Here is an 8,308-nt window from a genome sequence, read left to right as displayed (position 1 = left end):
CCACCCACAGTACCTGAAAAAGATTCCTGTGCTAGTAATAGTACACCCCCCCTCCATACAGTATACTGATTTTCATACTTCAAGCTATCTCCCAACCCACTGCATTCATGAGAATAACACCATAAGAGTCTACATCATTCATCAGAATAATCATCATATCAGCGTAACGAATCTATAACGTCCTACGTTCCTAGTCCAGACCCCGCCCCCCATCCCACCCCCCCCAAAACCTTCCGTCCTCGCCCTCTTCAATACATCCACATTCTGAACATCAGCTGGAGCGCTGTCAAAGTCATGAGCGAGGCTAGAATTCTGGCAGTAAAATAACTCTCTTCTAAAAAAATGACAATACAAGTTGAATAGAAAGATTGAGGTTTGTATGTTTCTCTTTTTCGATATCGTAATACAGCTTGCTTCAGCAGAGGATAGTGGCGTACAGGAAGAGGAGGAGGAGGAGGAAGAAGAAGAGATCAAAGCTAACATGGCTTAATTCAGGTAGTAACAGCATATAGAAAAGCACAGTAAATAAAACCATACTCCCAAAGTTCCTCACGCCTGCTGTGCACTGTTTAGACCGTCCACACTGGTGTCGTCATGCCCATATTAGGAATTCCGAGCTTACATTTTCAATGATGGCAATGTAAATATACCCTGTGGTTTATAAACAGACTCTTCCTGATGTTCAGAACTCTGAATGTATTCTGAATATCACTGGATCCTCTGAATTATGAGGTTATTAAAGATTTGAATTAAGTTGTTCTGCTTAAATTGCTACACTGAATCAACACTGGTGTTTAAAAAAAGCTTAGATTCTAACTTCCTAATACAGACATGACTAGGGAATGGCGTCCACAGCGCACACAGTGAGCTTTCTCTTGTAGTCCTGCACTGGTCCAGCTCACTGTCGTGTCTAAAACTGCAGTGGTTTTAAAAGCACAGCTTTGTTGGATGCTCTAGGCAGCAGTATATTGGCTTGACCTCTCCAAGTGTTACCCAATGGGATTAATCCACAACAAGCCGACGGTCTACTATCGCAGTTTAGAGCTCGCTAACATCCTCCGTCCACATCCAACCGCGCTGCACCTTTACGTTCGCTGAGCTCTGCTCTCACACTGTGCCACATTTTTGATTTATTCTAGACCCTTGGAGGTATTGGTTGGAAACAAACAAACAAACCCGAAAAAAATCAGTGCAACAATGCATTTTTTAACGTTTTTTTTCTTTTGTCCATTTACTAAAAAAATCTACGTGTCTAGCAAATAGCATGCACAGAGTGTTAAGTTAACTATAGGCAGGGCAAGCTATGAAAGAAGAAATAAATATTTTTGGCAATAAATAGAAGTATAAATAAAGTCATATTTCATTTTATTTTTTTTTGTTGTTGTTGTATTTGTACAGTGAGTTTGTATGTCTGGCCGCCAACAGCATATAATACATCTCCCGCTGCCAAAAAAAAACGGAATGTTCTGTTGCACGACTCTTGCATCACTTTTACATCATCTGGCTGCATTTCCCCCCCCCCCTCCCTCCCTCCCTCTCCTGGAATGATAATGGCACTGGGCAAGATAATGTGCGCGCTCAATCCGTGCCCTGGAGTGCGCTCATAGTGCCCTGGGTGCGAGACGGCTGCGTCCCAAATCAGCCGTCTCCTGCCTGCCCTCCGCTCCCAGAAACCAGCAGCTTATCTAACACTGAAGATGACTTTTCTCCTCCGCTTCATTTCTCTTCCCTACACCACACGACTGGAATGTACTGGGGCATAAAACAGAATGCAGCATTCCTTCTACGTGCCATCACTAATGTAAGAAAATCTCACACAATGTGCAAAAGTTTCAACACCCCTGCTCAGATGATGTGATCCCCTGGCTGTTCGTTTCTAAGTGACCACATTTTTTATAAAGAATAGTCAAATATAGTAAAATAGTAAATATATATATTATAACATGTGCCTTAACATTAGCACAGGCTACATTTTGTGATACACTGGTCATCGGAACGGATTTATCAAACAACAATCGGTTATTTTCTCATGTCATGAAACCCTTCATGTCTTAACGTGCCATTATTCTGACATCTATTCTGATTCTGTACTAAACATATTTTAAACATGGCTGCCCCCATGTGGGGGACCCGCTCTATGGGAATACAAAGAAATTAGATTTAATGTGATTGGAACTTTGGGGAGTGACTTGCTCCTTCACGTCACATTAAGTGTATCTAAACGTAAGAGGTTTTCTCACAACAGTGATCATTTATATTGGTATAAGTAGCACAAGTCTGGTCTGTGTGGTTGGCACAGGCAGCACGAAAAGTCCTAGGACAGCGAACAGGGCCAAAACTTTAAAATAATCTTTTTTGTGCACAGTATCCTAGAGGCCTATGGCAGTTTATACTGTAGAGAGGAAACGCTAAGCAAGCATTCTCCACCACGAGAGTCCACCAAGCATCGACTAAGTGTAATCTTGAGAAAAAGCACAGTGACTGAACTCCCATTTAAGTGGCCACCTTTCGGCCCGTGTTTAATTACAGTAAGCGTGGTCCGGGTGCCGGAGCAGAGTGGACGGTACTCCCCCTCTGAGAATAGATGTGTGATCCTAATGGTCAGACCAGGCTCTACTGGTCTCATGATTTTGTTGTTGCACCAAGGCAATCGATGCAGCAAAACAGGCTCCAACATGGGGTGAAGGGAAAAGGTCAGGGTTAGATGGCTGTACATATTTTTAAACCTTAGTAGTAGTCATTTCTATCCATTTCAGGTTGTGTCTCAGGGTTCAACATTAGCCCGTGAATGGAATTTACGTGCCATATTCAATGTTCCGCCTTAAATGAGCAACTAACTCCAAAATAATTTTCCATTCCACTTTAAATAACGCCCCATAAATAGGCGATTATTTTAAGTTTATCCTTGAATAGAATGATCATTTCCACCTTAAATAGTCCCAGAGACCTCCGTAGGCTTATTTTCCCCAAACTTCTAAATCGAGTTTTTTCGATTCCACCTTAAATGTTGCTGCAGTTACAGTACAGTGTGGCGCGCGAGAGGGCGGCACCGTTTAAGGTGGAAAGGAAATTTCGTAGCAAACATAGGGTGACCAGACGTCCTCTTTTACCCGGACATGTCCTCCTTTTTAGACTTAAAAAATGTCCGGCCGGAATTTCACAAACGTCCGGGATTTGGTTTTTCTAGCGCTTACATAGAACTTCGAGAAGTTTCGTTCACAAACTAGTCCCGCCCTCCCCTACTCCGATTGGTTCGCTTGAGTGAGAAGGGGGCGTGGTGAAGTAGACTAAAATCTTCTGATTGGACGGTCTGACTGTAGAGCTACCGTTATTGGTCGATAACCTTCTCTGTAAACATTTAATTGGTCAGTCTGCACGTCAGTAGTCCTTGTTTACCTCAGGCAAAGCTCATGTACCCACCCTCATCTCGAGCAGCTATGCCGAAACGTAAATGTAAGTTCTCGGGTGGATTAAAGAAGAAATTCCCATGTTTTGTGTAACAAATAATGGTGTAAAGGACCTAAAAGCACACATTGGTCCAGCTAAGCGTACAACTGCGGAGGGCGAGAGCCCCTCCCCCCCGAGACGTGTCCTCTTTTTCACCGTCTCAGATCTGGTCACCCTAAGTAAACACTAGTTTTCTTTCCACGTTCCTGGCAGTCAGAATGGGCTAATGTTATCTTAACAAAATCACTAAAGCTGTATAACTCTCATTGGAACGCGACTAAACGGGTTACATTATTAATGCTGGTAAGTTTTCATACAACTGCACGTAACAACACGTTCAAACAACTGCAGCCTTAAGAATTATGTTGATCTTTATTACGTCACAATTGTAGCTTTGTTTAGGGGAGTCTTGAAGAAAGGTGCCTAGGCTTAGTGAACCGGACATTTTGTTTATGCTGGCAGACATTTTGTGCCAAACGCTCTTCAAATTTACAAACAGAAGCAGTTCACCTGGAAAACAGTTAATGTAGAACCCCGTTGTATTTTTGACTTGGTCCCTGGTAACTAGCTCCAGTCTAAAAATGACTGATTTCACATCAGACAGGCAGTGAACTTTTCTCTTGTGTGTGTATGTATGTTTTCAGAGCTAGAATTCCAGACAGAAAAGAAGCTTTCTAGCCTAATGTGAACCACACAGTATTAAAAACTAAACTCAGGTACGGTCAGATTATGGTCTAAAAGGAAAACATGCCTAAAAACTCCATAAAAATACCATTGCTGAGCAAACCAGAACAGAAGGATGTATGTCAACAGAGCCACACCGCGTCCTAAATCTACTGTAGGTATTATTGTTGTTCTCCAAAATTCCTTGGACTGTGTAGCCTTAGTGTCCATTTGTTTTAAGAAATCAGTTGTCTACATGTGGAATTCTAAGGATGCAAATTATTTAAATAAATATATATATAAAATCAAGTGTATCTAACTTTGTCCTAACCTCTATTTCTGTTTTAAGAGCAGTACAGCATTTACATGCAAGATTAAAAATAAAAAGTAGTTAAAACTCACTTAAACATTTACAAGGCTTCTTCCCAGTGCCGTCAATTTACATCAGAACTGAACAGAAGAGAAGCCGACATATTGACCTGATGCTAATTTGGGCACAGCTAAGAGGATATTAAGTGAGTCTGGTGTAATGCCAAAACGTATTACTATAAACAAGGTGTTTCCTCATCATTGTGCCCAGGTTTCTTGGAACGTTTTTGTAAGTTTGTGTATGACAGGCACTGAAAAACAAAGGGTTTAGCATAATGTTGCCTGTGATTTTGGTTAATGTCATGAGAAAACTTTCCCATTTTTTATAACCACTTCATCCTGATCAGATTTATGGTTTTTATATTTATGGAAAAGCTTTGGGAGACTATACCCAGTAAACATTTAGCCGTTGATTCAACGTTGAAATAACGTAATGACTGCTGTCTAATCAACGTTCTCTTAAGGTTGAAAATGAAAGTTGAAGAGACGTCCAAACACAGACATTGAAAAGACGATTATTAGACGTATTTTGGACGTCCATTGACGTTATTAATTGGTCCCGAAATAAATTACTTGTATAAAATGCGATTTGGATGTCCACTGACGTTATCGATTGGTCACCACTTAACTAACTTATTAAGATGGACTTTGGACGTCCATCGACGTTTAAAATATGTCCTTGACGGACAGACTACTTTTAGACCTATTTTGAACGTTTAGGGACGTTCCTTGTTTACTGGGTAGTGATCACCCCTAGTTATTATAAATTTAAGACTCCAGAAAAATGTGTGAATACGTATTTGTGTTTTCTTACTACAGCAACAGCTGGTTACCTACTGCAACTCTGGGTCTGACAGTTATTTGCATTAAACTGGACGCACTTAGCACTACAGTTGGCGTGATTTTACCCATTCCCAAGCTTTTAAATCCAGCTTGTCCTGGCCATGTAGCCCTATCACTAACCCTTCATTCCGCTGAATAAAACATCTGTTGGGCGAGTGGCCACTTAAAGAGTGAAGTGTGCTGTCACACCAAATCAAGTTCAGCAGCTTTTAGAGTCCAGCTAGATACTCCCATTCCCTGACAAAATATTGGTGGTGGAATGGCAGAATGACCCCTGTGATAGAAAGTCCATGAGCTACTGTCCCTTAGAAATATATTTCTTAAGGGAAGAGGACTGAACTGCACTAGTTGTAAAGTATACATCCAAACGTTTGTGGACACTTTCTCATCCAATATTTCTTCTGAAATGAAGGCTGAATTTACTCATTATAACGAGTGTCAACAAACCTTTGGACATACAGTGTGTATAAATGGTCATATGAGAACTAAGCAATGTATAAGGTACAAAAATATAGAATGCATCAAGATACAATAGAAGCTCTGACCCTGTGCCTATTCACACTTCAGTAAAACTAGAATAACACTGATTGAATTTGTTGTTGTTGGCAGTGGCGTCTTGGCCTTTAGTCTAATGCGAATGTCACAGTTCTTTGTACCAAGATGTGCTTGAGTTTGTGCTGCTCATACTGCAATATTTTAAGCTCTTAATAATTTAATCTGATTTAGTTTAGTACTGAAATAGTTAAAAACATTAATAAACTACACAGTTTTGGAAGTGTTAAGAGAGGTGAGTATGTTTGAGTTGCAGAGCTGACACGTTACGTTTGATCACATTACGGCGTGGTTTTTTCAGGTAGTTTATCAAGGGATGCGCCGACATTGTGAGCATCATAAAAAAATAGAAGTAAATATTTGACTGACAACTACTTAAATTAAATTGGCCTATGATTTGAGAAGTGGCCAGAATTGTAACTTCGGCACAATTTAAGGTTGCCATGACAACCCTATTATAAAGGTTAGGGATCAGAATGTAACTGCTGCACCATTTAAGGTGGAAAAGAAATTTTTAAAAAGCTTTGGCACCAATGTTTAATTGTTAGTTTTATCCATTTTTACGGTTTAGTTTTTTTTTTTTTTGGTCGAATTGTGGGCTGAATTTTGGGTTTCAATTTTCTTTTTGGTGTGTCATAAACCTAATTATAATTCTACATTTTGCAGAGTTTGTTGGATTATTTTATGTAAGCGCACATCATACAGCGTGATTTAGGACAAAAACAATGAACAATGGAAGTACGTAAACTTAACGTAAGGAACCGTTTGGATTGGTTCATGGGTACAGCGGTGTACGCTTTTATATTGTGTTACAGGCTGGTGTTTCTGGGGGTTGCGTACTTGCCGTGTCAAAGTGTTCAAAACCCCAGTGAGGTGGTATTTGTGGTGTTAATAAAATAATTTTGCGTTGCGCTTTAACAGCCAGTCCTCCAATCTGCCAATCAGCACCTACATGAATTGTATGTGTTCTGCCACAGACAGATGCACTGTAGGTTGGACGTTATTTTACTAAAACAAGGTGTGGCTGGGATCAGAAGAGGAATCAGAATGTGCCCATAACCATCTCATCTCCACTCAGACTCTAGCATTGAGCTACTACACCCCACTAACACATCATCTATCACCCTTCAGACTTGTAGCTTTGCTCACGTCACCTGGAAACTAGTTTATTCACAAAAGTGTTTTGTTATATTATTTTTTTTTGTTATTTTTTAAGAAAACAAAACCCCAGTTTCACCCCCCCCATTTTTGTACATACACTATACACCCTGAAGTATTCTGTCTAATTCTTAAATCGTAATTATATTAATATTATTATTATTTTTATGCAGTAGCCTGTGTATTGTAAGATAATCAATGATAATATTGAATGTTATTGATGATAGAGATTAAAAAGATTTGGTCCTCAGGTCCCCCAAAAGGGGCCGTGGAAGAGAGAGAGAGAGAGAGAGAGAGAGAGAGAGAGAGAGAGAACTGCAATGATACTGCTTCTGTGGAACTGCTAGTGAGCCATATACAAGAGCTCTGCAGGACAGAGAGAGAGACAGAGAGAAAGAGAGAGAGAGGGAGAGAGTTATGTCCGTCATAACGACGAAAATCTTTTTTTTTTTTTTTTCTCCTTGGATCTTCACGTATTAAAACCCTCATTCGTCCATAGAAGTAAAAGCCATAGGTGTTCATTCGCCTTTTTCCCTTCCTTTCCAAACTTCTGTACAAGGATCTGTCCATCAGTTCCATCCATCACTGCTTTTTGGAGCAAAATCCGAGTCCCCCACAAAAACTCAAAAGCTGGACTGTTGCTCCAAAAGTGTCCATAGTGTTGCTCATGTGTTGTTTATTTTTTTAAATTATTATTTTAAATTTTTTGGTCTTTATATTCTCAAGCAGAAGTTTGTTTGCTGTTGTCCTGTTTGGCTTCCATTGCTGCTGGCTTCACTTCCTCGGGTTACAGCTGTTCCCTGTTCTGCTGAAGAACCTCTGTCGCCGTGACGACGCTGAAAAAAGGTACATCTGATATGTTTTTTTTAACCTCTTTTCCAAAAACAAAAAGTACATCTTTTACCACATTTATTTATATTTTCTTCTTCTTTGCACTCCTTTTTATGTGACGTCTGTCTCTGGTTCATGTTGGTTTTGCAAGAAAAGTTTTCCATCCGTCAAGATATCAAGACTGTAACCATTCAAAACCTAAGATGGGAATGAAAGAGTAATGTTGGACTCTGGAGAGACACACACACACACACCCCACACTGAAAACACACACACTAGAAATGAACTATCATCTATATCCAGCTTAATATACTGATACCTAGTGTCCTGGATGTAACAGATTCAGTACTTAGTCTATTAAAAACATGGCGGCCCCCATTAGGGGGACCCTGTCTATGGACCATAAACTGGTTAATTCACAGCAAATGTAAATCCATTAATAGAT

At 40.1% G+C, this 8,308-nt stretch overlaps 1 long non-coding RNA gene and 1 pseudogene across 3 annotated transcripts; one reads left to right on the top strand and one right to left on the bottom strand.

The window, feature by feature from the left end:
• The first annotated feature begins 3,400 nt into the window (after nucleotides 1-3,400).
• Nucleotides 3,401-8,278, top strand: LOC136675404 (uncharacterized). 3 transcript variants are annotated; one of them, XR_010796192.1, is made up of 3 exons: nucleotides 3,401-3,453; nucleotides 7,762-7,878; nucleotides 8,015-8,278. It is a non-coding gene; the product is annotated as an uncharacterized lncRNA (long non-coding RNA). The 3 variants fall into 3 exon arrangements; XR_010796193.1 differs by lacking the exon at nucleotides 3,401-3,453 and adding an exon at nucleotides 3,627-3,750 and having other exon boundaries at nucleotides 8,020-8,278; XR_010796191.1 differs by lacking the exon at nucleotides 3,401-3,453 and adding an exon at nucleotides 3,646-3,750 and having other exon boundaries at nucleotides 7,759-7,878; nucleotides 8,020-8,278.
• The window catches only part of LOC136675403 (CUGBP Elav-like family member 5), a 185,311-nt pseudogene continuing 184,848 nt past the window's right edge, over nucleotides 7,846-8,308 (bottom strand).

Source organism: Hoplias malabaricus, chromosome X1, assembly GCF_029633855.1.
Source record: "Hoplias malabaricus isolate fHopMal1 chromosome X1, fHopMal1.hap1, whole genome shotgun sequence".
In the NCBI taxonomy this organism is placed as follows: domain Eukaryota; kingdom Metazoa; phylum Chordata; class Actinopteri; order Characiformes; family Erythrinidae; genus Hoplias; species Hoplias malabaricus.
This window is presented reverse-complemented; position numbering and strand designations above follow the sequence as displayed.